Here is an 11,113-nt window from a genome sequence, read left to right on the forward strand (position 1 = left end):
CCCTGGCGGAGGACCATGGTGCAATTTGCACCATGGTCCATGGCGCAGAGCTGCCAACTCCGCCATGGGGGTTGGCGGACTTACCGCCCCATTCCGACCTTGGCGGGGCGGTAAGTCCCCAATCCCCATTTACCCTTCCCCATTCCCATTTTTGCCCCATAGGGTATAATGGGAGTGGGGAAGGCGTTAATTACGCCACCGTGAATTACGGTGGCGTAATTAACAACAGGTCCCGTAGCGCCATGGATTTTTCCGCCCGGAAAAACCAGGCGTAAAAATCGCCATGGCGCTACGGGAACTCGTAGTCTGGCGGAAAGGTACGCCATGCATTACGCTGGCGTAGAACCCTTTCCGCCAGGGTCGTAATGAGGGCCAAATTGTCTTTTACAATGAGTGCGATACCTCCTCCACGTGTATCAACTCTGTCTGATCTTAAGATAGTGTATCCTTTAGGGATGGCTAGCGAGAGCGCTGGACCTGCGGCGTGCAGCCAGGATTCAGTGTCTGCTAATAAGTCTAGTTGTTCTAGCTGTATGATCTCCGCTATATCAATGGCATGGGCGACCATAGATCTCGCATTTATAAATGCTCCTTTGAAGGTATGGCAGGGTGGCGAGCTCGATATAGTTGTGGAGGGTTGACTTTAGATTTATGAATAGAAGTGTCTAGCAAAGGTGTGGATCTGTTATTACTGGATACAAGGGTTCTAGCTAGAGGTTCATACAATTTGGAGAGTCTTGCACGGAGTCTTCCGTTTCTATCACAAGTAGTACAGGGTTGTGTTATCAGTGGTTCCTGCATGATTGGTTTAGTAGGCTTTTCTTTGCTTATACAGGAGGATGGTAGTGCTGGAATAATGTTAAAGGAGCTATGGTAGGGGTAGTTTACCAGTATACTCCCTAACAAAGCAGTGGCTAGCGCAATAATGAGGAGAGTCAGTGGACTCCTTGATATGTACATGTTTTAGGAGTGCTAAGGCAGGTGGGCACAATTACAAACACAGTTTGGCAGTGGACGCAAACAAAGTTAGGCAAAGTGGTAGGCCACGCTAAGGCAGATGGGCAGGAAGCACAATCACAATTGCAGTTTAGCAATATGCACAATCAAAATTAGGCAAAGTGATAGGCCACGCTAAGGCAGATAGGCAGGAAGCACAATCACAATTGCAGTTTAGCAATAGGCACAATCAAAATTAGGCAAAGTGGTAGGCCACGCTAAGGCAGATGGGCAGGAAGCACAATCACAATTGCAGTTTAGCAATAGGAACAATCAAAATTAGGCAGACTTGTAGTCTATGTTGAGGCAGATAGACATGAGGCGCAGTCGCAATCACAATATGGCTTCAGCATATAGTCAGCAGTATTACAGCAAGTCGGCGCAAACAAGATAGGGTGGATGGAGACAATATTAGCAGCATTGTTAACACAACAGGCATAATAATGCATTAGATAGTGGTGTAGTATATAGCTACCATTAGAATTCCCAGTGATATCAGTTGTGGCTGTTTGTGGCATATGTTTGGTACCTGATTAGTGTAGATAACTGGGTCCATCTCAGGCGCGTGCTGGATTGCTTCAGGCAGTGTACATGTACGGTGATATTGCAGGTGCTCCGGGAGTGAGCATAGTCTCTGGTCGGGGTAGATTGTAAGTCAAATGGCAGCGATGGTACAGGGTGTAGGGTTTGCAGTGTCCAGCACTGTGCTGCCGGTGCGGACAGGTGCAGACAGGAGGGGCCTTGTACTACGTGGGCCTTAGGCGTGGTGGGACGGCTTCCGCCTCCGGGCTCGCCTTCTGGCCTATGAGCTCCACGGTGGAGGGCTGCTAGGCAACCAAATTAATCAATAGGCGTATATTTTGGGCGGCGGCCATCTTAGGATCGCGGTGTGCAGATCAGCTTCTCCTCGTGGCGAATGGCTGACGGAGCTTGCCACAAAACTTGTAGTGGGGTATTATGGCTCAGTGGTATGCCCCAAATCTGTAGATGTAGATAGGATCATTCCGGGTCAGCTCAGGACGTCTTGTGCACATCAGGCACCGTTTCCAGCTAAGTCTAGCTTTCCCTGCAGCAAGACGACTTCGTAGGTGGACGATGCAGCTCGGCACAGCTGCTACTGGCTCTTGCAGATCTTGTCCGTGAGGGCTTTTTGAATGTTTTAACCCCATACTTCGTCCTTAATGCACTGGTCTGGGGCCTGGGAAGGTGATTGCAATTCCCGCAAGATGGAAAAAAGTTTTCTGGTGCCTGAGTTAGCATTCTCAATTCTCGTGTTGTATGCTTTGTGTAGTGAAGCAGCTCCCAGCCTTCTTAGGTTGACTTGCTAGGTTTATTACCAGCTTCATTTGGTATCTTTATAAGCAGTCAATTAGGTTACCTATAAGTTGCAAGTAGGACATATGAAACACTGGCGGCCCATCACCCAGGCCTCTGCCTGACCAACTGACCAGGTTAGAACATTCACCCATGCATTCCATCACTCAGGCATAAACACTCCACATACATCTCAACATTCCTTCTGCAAAGCCAAGCCATACACAACACATCTCCTCCCTTTACATTGCACATCACACATAGCAAAGCATTACACAACACATCTCCCATCTTCCGACAACAGCGCAAGACATTACACAACACACCTCCACACACACCAACATAAGCCATTCACACTGACTCGCATCATCAGGGCTAGCACACAACACGTGCTCTGACACTTTACCACTCACCTCATACCTGATGCACTGGCCAGGCACACCAGGACCAACAACCAATATCACTATCCCACTCCAGACCCTGATGAGGGTGAAAAGAGTCATAGAAGTGCACACAGTACAGCTAAACACAGCCGCATGTGCACAGAGAAGAAGAAAATATCATTTGTGGTAAACCACACACCAAGTCGGGGTAACACGACCATACAGTGCCTGACACCACAGACACGCCCATATCTATCCCGAGGGTGCTACCACCCGTATATACATACCCCTAACCATGCGTGACTCAGGGTGCAGTCACGCACCTACACCTAATGGGGGTGCTACCACCCAGATACCAAACCATTCACCTAGCCTGACTACCCTCAGTCACACTCCAACGATTGGTGGTGCTGCCACCTCATACAGCCATACGTGGAGTAACCATGCATAACCTATTTATAGTTACGCCCCGACAAACTGGTGGCGCTACCACCATAAACACATGTACACCGTTCAACCATGCATGCCCCTACCTCAGACGCGCCCATATCATACTGATTACTATTCCTGAAGGCGCTACCCCCAGCAACCACATTGAGAAGTAAGACATGCTGACCTGGAACTCACACCATCAGCAAAACCATACTTATAAATTTCATATAAGCTTCATCCAACCAAACTCATGGGAGGCGCTACCCCCGCAATCACCAGACAATCATACACCATACATCACATAATACAATATGCAGTTCACGTTGCAACATCCTATACATTTGAATTGATGCATTTCTTAAAAGACACATTCTATAACATGAAGCCCAAACCAAATCCAGTCCTAAAAGTTCATGTCACAATTCAGCGAACTAAATTCTGAAAAACCTGAAAAGGTTACATCTAGTCTCTAAAACATTAGATACCTTGAACCCAACCCAAATCCAGTCCTAAAAGTCCATGTCGCGATTATGCGACTTAAAAACTGCAAATCCTCAAGAAGTTACTTCTAAACTTCATACATGCCCACACCACCCAACAACAACCATACCTACCAATCCATGTATCATTTTGTTTAAATGCTAGAAGTCCATGTCAACTCCTGTGACCATAAACTGCAAATCCTCAACACAGTTATATCTTGTTAAGACACGTGACACTCTGACCCTCATCATACTCCATATGCACCCTAGCATGCATCTCATCCATACCATGCATGGCATTTTGGGAACTTTCCAACTTTTAAATAAATTACTATACTTTTCCCCAAAAGGACAATAGTCTTACAATCCAGCAGTTTACTATTCTTTTTCCCCCAAAAGACCATAGTCCACCATCCAGTTGTTTCTCAAAAATATGTGGACTCCTACAAATGCATCAAATTTCATACCTGTACCCAGTGTACAAAGGATACAATTTCCATGCGTCAAATTCCATGCGGCAGATTTCACCAGCTGCTAAAATAATGCTGCACTATGCAGTAGTCGTTGCCTTGCCTGCTGCCTGCATAATAACTTCTCTTCAGGCCACCTCATGCGGCACCAGGATCTGTCCCACAACGGACTTTGGATACAATCTCCATACACGGGAATCTCCATGTCCTCCTCACCCTACGTTGGACAGACTGATACCTTCTCTGTGCCATTCGAAATATGCCTAATACGCTACCAATTAGCAATGTTGTACAACGGATCTTGACCACATTAGTAGACCTCTTCCCAGCTGTTCTTCCTCAATACGCTGCACATTTTCCCAGCGTCATTCTTCCATAATGAATATTACACTGCGTCCACATGATGCCTCGTCACGCTTTTGGGTCCTTTACTCAAAGACCCCCTCATTCCTCACTCATATTGCGCAGCTCTCAAAGCATACAGATCTTCCGAGCAACGGCTCCTGAAATTCCTGGGCATTCCGTTCCACCCGTCCGCCATCACCCTCCACTGCTCCAAATAGGTCATCATTAGCACACTGCATACACTACTGTAAGGAGCTTTCCGTGCCCGACTGACAACCTGGGCTTGACAGCTATTGGCATCCGCTCGATCTACCACGACATTTCACTGTTAAAGGTGACATTTACCATCAACCAGTTAGTTTACAATAACAAGTGCTCTTGGAGTTGCACCACTGAGTCCAGCCAGCAGACACTACTGCATACTATAAGAGCGGACGGTCGCTCCCTCTCCCACTTCTAGGATTCACCTGTCCCCTTCCTCCTGCTGTAGGTATGACTTTCCCTATGCAAGTATGGGGGGGGGGGCATTACTGCTTGCCTTTCCAGACCCAGCACTCAGGTCTCCATGCAGTTCAAGGGGAGATCCTCCAGACAACACCTCCACAGAGGAAGTCCAAACTTAACGGGGCTATTTCTCATTCCTCCCTCTCCTTCCCCTTCCCGCCTTGGGTGATGGGCCTTACTTGTTTGTCTTTAGGGGCAGTGTATGTCCTCTTGCCATTCCTTCTGCACCCCCGCAGCAGATTCTCCAACTGTTCCACGCGTAGATCCTTCTTTAAAAGACCAGCTCATCGCCATTGTAGTGAAGCAGCTCTCAGCCATCTCAGCCTTCTTAGGTTGACTTGCTAGGTTTATTACCAGCTTCATTGGTATCTTTACAAGCAGTCAATTAGGTTATATATAAGTTACAAGTACGACATATGAAACACTGGCAGCCCATCACCCAGGCCTCTTCCTGACCAACTGACCAGGTTAGAACATTCACCCATGCATTCCATCACTCAGGCATAAACACTCCACATGACATCACAACATTCCTTCTGCAAAGCCAAGCCATACACAACACTTTGCTCTTAGCTTGGAAAGTGGCTTCATTGTATTCAGTGGGTAGCGTGGTGAATAGCTGTTTGTTGACGTGGGTGGGTCTTTTTTTCCAGTTACTCTCTGCATTTCTTTTTCTGCTATGCAGATCTTTATGGCCCGTGGTGAACCAGGGGCTGATATGGGCTGTGGGTTTAGCTTTGCGGATGCCCAATGGCGCCACTTCGTTAATAGCAGCCTCCAGGGTTTGGTTTAAGAGAGCTACTAAAGAAGTGGGGTTAGCCGTGTGATCCGTGTGGGAGGTGAGGGGCAGTAGCAAGGGAAGCATGTTTTCACGAGTGATGTTGCGATGGTTGCGTGTGGGAGCTGCAGGGGCGAGGAAGGATGGAGTGCTGAGTTGTGTAGGGGTGCTATTAGAGAAAAGTATAATATTGTGGTCAGACCAGGGACATGGTTCATTGTTGGTGATATTGGTGATGTAGTTGAGGTCAGCAAACCAGTACAAGATGCGGCCTTTAGCGTGGGATGGGTTAGAGATGCACAGGGTGAAGCCTTGTACTTCGATAGTGTTGGCTACGGCAAGAGCTTGGGAGTCAATGCTGTCATTAAGTCCTAGGTTAAAATCTCTTTAATTGAACACTTTGGAGATGGGCTTTGTGGCTGTTGCCAGAAAAGAGCTTATGTCTTCTTCAAAAGAGCTAATGGGGCCTGGTGGCCTGTAGATGAGATGTAGAGAGAGGGACGATGTGGCTAAATTGGCTAGATTGACGGACATCAGTTCGCCTGCCGGGAATGCTTTGTTGGTCGTTTCTCTTAGGCCAAGGTTTGTTTTGGTGATGAAAGAGACTCCCACTCCTTTGGATGTCGTTCTATTTTTTCTGAGGATGGAGTAACCTTCTGGTATGGCTAGTGCGAGAGCTGGACCAGCCACAAGGTGCACCCAGGTTTCGGTGATGGGGATAAAGTCCAAGTCCTTTGTGGTAATCAGGTCAGCAATGTCGAGGGCATGTGCCGGGAGGGATCTTGCGTTTATGAGGGTACCCTTAATATGTGCTAGTGTGTCCCTTTCATTGGACCTACTGGTCAATGTGGTTGCTTTGTTGAGATTGGGTTTTCTCACGGTGGCTGCAGGTTTATTTCTTGTGGGAGAGTGGAGTTGGGCTGTTTTAGAGGAGGCAATCGGATCAGTCTTAGTTGTTTTAGGAGAGAAGCATTTGAGTGGTGGGCTGGAACCTTTGGGCTGAGGTCCGTATATGGGAGAGAGTTGGGTTTTAGTCCTGTTGCTGAGTCTTTGGTTTCTCAGGGAGGTGGCCTGGATGGTAGTTGCAGCTATGTTGGGGTGACAATCAGGGTGATGGAGTATGGGTTGTACCATTATATGGGGTGTAGGGCAACATTTGATTGCCGGTACAATGCCTTTATTATCCCTGCTTGGTGGTATGGAGTCAGCACAGGTTGTGGATGGGATGAACAGAACGGCTGGTGAAACTGGGATTTCCTGCATGGACCTCGGTGTGGTTGAGACCCGGTTATTAGCAGGTTGGGTAGTCCTAAGGGTAGGGAACTTAGTTTGTGGTTTGAAAGGGTGTGTCTGGGGGAGGAAGAGTGATGGTGGGATGGTGAGTGGGTTGGGGAGTACTTTGGCCAATGTGCGGTGGTGATTCGTAAGGGGGAGGAGGAGGTGGTGCAGGGTTTGTTTGATAGGGGTCTGGATGCCTCTGGTGGTCATACCTCTGTTAGCCGTCATAGGGGGCACCATAAATGCATGTGGGGGATGTACTATGATACCTTGGTGGGGGGGGTCTGCGTGGGTAGGGAGATGCTCCTGTGACAATAGCTTATGCGGCCAATTACTGTGGCCACAATGGGCAAGGTGATTGTGGGAGGTGGGCTTAGGTTCTAATGGTCCAGTTGGCTGGACTGGAGGGATACACGAGTTGATACAAAACTGTATTGTGCTAATGGACGCTGTGCGCTGTAGCAGGGCTAGCAGACTTGGAATAACGTGGGATCAGGCATTCAGTGAGATACATCAGGGCAGTGATGTGGTGGTACACAGGACGCAGAACACATTACTGTAAATTTGGCAGCTAATCAGCAGTACACTATAGCGGGCTACTAGCAGATAGAACACACTGCAGGGTTATCATTGCAGGCTAGTATACAGGGCACAAGTTAGTAATTTGCAAAAGTGCATAATGCTGGCATACAGCAGTGAGTCTGACAAGGTACAGTTAGAGGATTTTGGTTCTGGGATTGGGTGTACTATAGCCAGTAGTTAGTGCGAGGACTGTCTGTTGCGTTGATGTTGAGGAGCAGGTGGCGATATTAATCTATTATGCAGCGACACATCGTGCCTTCAGAGGGGAGATAGAAAGTCTTACCCTTACGGTATGGTGAGACAGAATGCTGGGCTAAATTTCGGGATGCCTCGATGTAAATGGTGTTCCTCTTCAGCTTCTCCAGAGATTTCGGGGGTCGAATGTAGATAGGGATTTGGGGGGTACAGTAAAGAACAGTATAGGTCCTGGATGCTCCAGACAGGGGCCTTCAGCGTGGGCCTTTGGCGGGGGCGGCATTGGCCTGCCGGCTCCCCGATTGGCCAGCTTAAAGCCTACGGATGGCCAATTAATGCAGCATCAGGCTGCGGTGTGGTAGCACTCCAGTGCTAATGGCGCGGTGGCCATTTTAGAGAAGGCTTTGCTTCTCATTTATCAAACAGCCATAGTGCAGCTCCAAGAAATTATTTCTTTTGTCACGCTGCATGTGGGGGTCCCAGTAACAGCACAAAGGGTGGAGCTTGAGCATACAATCTGAAACAGAGTTAGGCAATCATTTTTTTTCGGTTTTGCAAAATAGCCCAGGATGGCTTGCCTTAGTAGCGATGCTCCAGGCAACACTGGCTCCAGCCACATGTGCCGCTGCGAGGATGGCGCTGCTGCTTCCTAAGCTGTCTGGCTCTTGCGAGCAAAGATAGTGAATGGAGGACCTGAACGGAATCACAGATACACGTGTAACAAGACAGTAGAAACAAGCACATGTATGGATCTTGAAAGTAATCTGGTCCTAAGGAGGTACCTTAAAAATGTGACCTTGCAGGTAGGATTGGTATTCATTTTATGACTGCTCCAAATCTGGGATCTGGAGATAAAAAAGTGTCTTGCTGTTGGTAAAAGAAACTACCTTGAAAAAGACACATAGTATAGCCAACTCGCCACATGTCAACGGGACCACCTTAATCCCGGGCTTTATAGCCAACACCTCTTTGCATGTTGGGAATTGAATGTAAGGTTTTTCCATTCTAATCGCAACAGTGCCCATTGTCAACTCTGGGTACAAATGATGAGAGAAACATTAGTAGGGTAAATCCATACACATAGTGGAAAACACAGGGGTCATTTTGTCCAAGACAAAATAGTGGTGGCTGCCTCACAATCAATAAAGTTATACTCTGAGCCTCTCCAACCGGTGCAGCATTGACCTGCATAACATGGAATGCCAGAAATCTTATAAAGCGGTCAAGAGGCAGATACTAGAAACCACCCGTCTTGACAATTCTAGAGAGCCCAAGTCAGACCTTGCCATTAGAAGGGCCCGCGTTTCATAAATATGAACAGATCACTATCACTCCTTTGAGCCATAGGTGATTCACTCTCCCTTAAGATGAAGAGGACATTTCTTTTTCACTGGACGTGACATTTGTCAGCATATCTCATGGTTGCCATCTCATTTGATCACTCACTCAAAAGGGACACAGCCTTTCACAATTACATGGACAGGAGGTTCCCTGGTGTGAACAAATGAAAGGCAAGATGCAGGCAAAGCGTACATGTACATCCTGTCTCTGGCTCAGGCCACAAGAGCCCCACACTTCTGTGCAGTCTCAACAGAGCAGTGGGAATGAGGAGGATTTAGGTCATTGGGAAGAGTGTCAGGAATGTAAACCAGGAGCAGCTCTCTGCTGTTGCTTATCCGTAACGCCATGGGCCCTGGCGTGTGTCATCTAAAAGCTGTAGACCGGTAACCACGTGCAAACAGTAAAGTAACCTCACTTTTTGCTGTGTCAAAAAATCCTATCCTGCTGACTGAGCATGCGTTACCTCTGCCGAGTAAAACTCTCCTCTATTTATTCTTACATGCGATTTTAGTTTTTGTGGTATCGAGGGGGGAAAAATGGTTGCGGGCAGCATTAAGGAAAAGGGGATCCGTACAGATGCTTTCTTTCAAGTGCAGGCTGCTGAACTCGCCCTCTCAGGATTATGGGGCAAGATTAAAAGCGAAGAATGTGGAGGGCCCGTTTAAATGAATGCTTGGATCTGGAGTCTGCGTGCTTTCTGCAAAAACCTTTCTCTGCTTCCTCATTAAGTAATTAAAGACCGAAAGGAGAGCAGACGAGGTTTGTGCTCTTGTGTGCAGAGAACGAACGGACTGCTGGCAGCCGCTCAGGAAACTCGAGGACCCCTTGTCATTATGCGAAAGACGTTCCAGGTCAAGTCGCCACTGCCTTGTCATTGACAAAGTATTAAAAAAAAGAAAGAAAAAAAAGACAAGAAATGCTGCATAGACAATGAACTGTTGTGCCCGGCTATAATTAGGGCGGGTCTGACTTTTGCAGATTTACACAGATATCCATTAAAAAGATAAGGCTCAGAAATGTGAATGCAAGATTTCGGGGCTTTGAGATGCATTGCAGATCAAAATGATGTCAGGAAATATACTGCTTCCATACGGAAGTGGTGCTCTGAGATTGCAACTCTCTTTAATTGGACTGGACTTTAATAAAAACACAGCGCTTGGGGGCAGGCACGATGAAAGGTGCATCTATAGTGCAGCGGATGCACTTTCTTTAGAGGGCTTTACAAAATGCCACTAGTGACCTTATTTGTAAATGTTGTGCTAGGTAGTCAGTGAAGGGCACACATGCTGCTCACCAATCACGCAGCTGATGGCACACTTGGTTATGACATTTCTATTACATCACAATCACATGTACAGCTACTAATTAGGCCCTTAACGCCAGGAAACTGCTTAGCAATAACACTAGCAGACCAACGTTTGTTGTTGACAGATTGATAAAGCTAGCTCAAAGAGAAGTGAGTGGGAACGCCCATGGGGAGCCAATGGGTGGGCAAATAGCCACACATACAAGGTTTGTATCCCTCCTCATATCCCATCTCCCTCTGAGATGTTGTCCAATACAATAGTTTAGACTATGGGTCGTGCCGCGCCACCTAATAGCCAAAAAAAAAAGAGAAAAAGTGTATTTATTTCAATCCCTGCAAAAGGAATATAAATGTGTTCAGGTATGCAGTGGTTCATACCACGGAGGAACCAAAGAACAAATTATCAAAATACTCCACTTACCTTTTAAAGTTGCACACCCACCTGCACCAGAAAGGCAAAGGGCAATCTCTGACCTTCTCCAAGCAACGAGTTGCTGGTAAATCTCTTTCTTCGGCTGGGGCCCCCTCTGGAAAAGCCTGTCTGCCTCCCTGAAACTTGAGGAGAACCATCTCTGGTTCTGAAAGCAACTCAAGACCTTCCTATTTGCTTCTGCTTTCTATCCTCCTCCCCCCTGCTGAACTCCTGACTGGGCTGAAAGTGTACTGGTCACCTGGCTACCCTCTGATCTCGGCCCCAGGGGCCCTCC

Source organism: Ambystoma mexicanum, chromosome 4p, assembly GCF_040938575.1.
Source record: "Ambystoma mexicanum isolate Mex_15411 chromosome 4p, UKY_AmexF1_1, whole genome shotgun sequence".
Lineage (NCBI taxonomy): Eukaryota > Metazoa > Chordata > Amphibia > Caudata > Ambystomatidae > Ambystoma > Ambystoma mexicanum.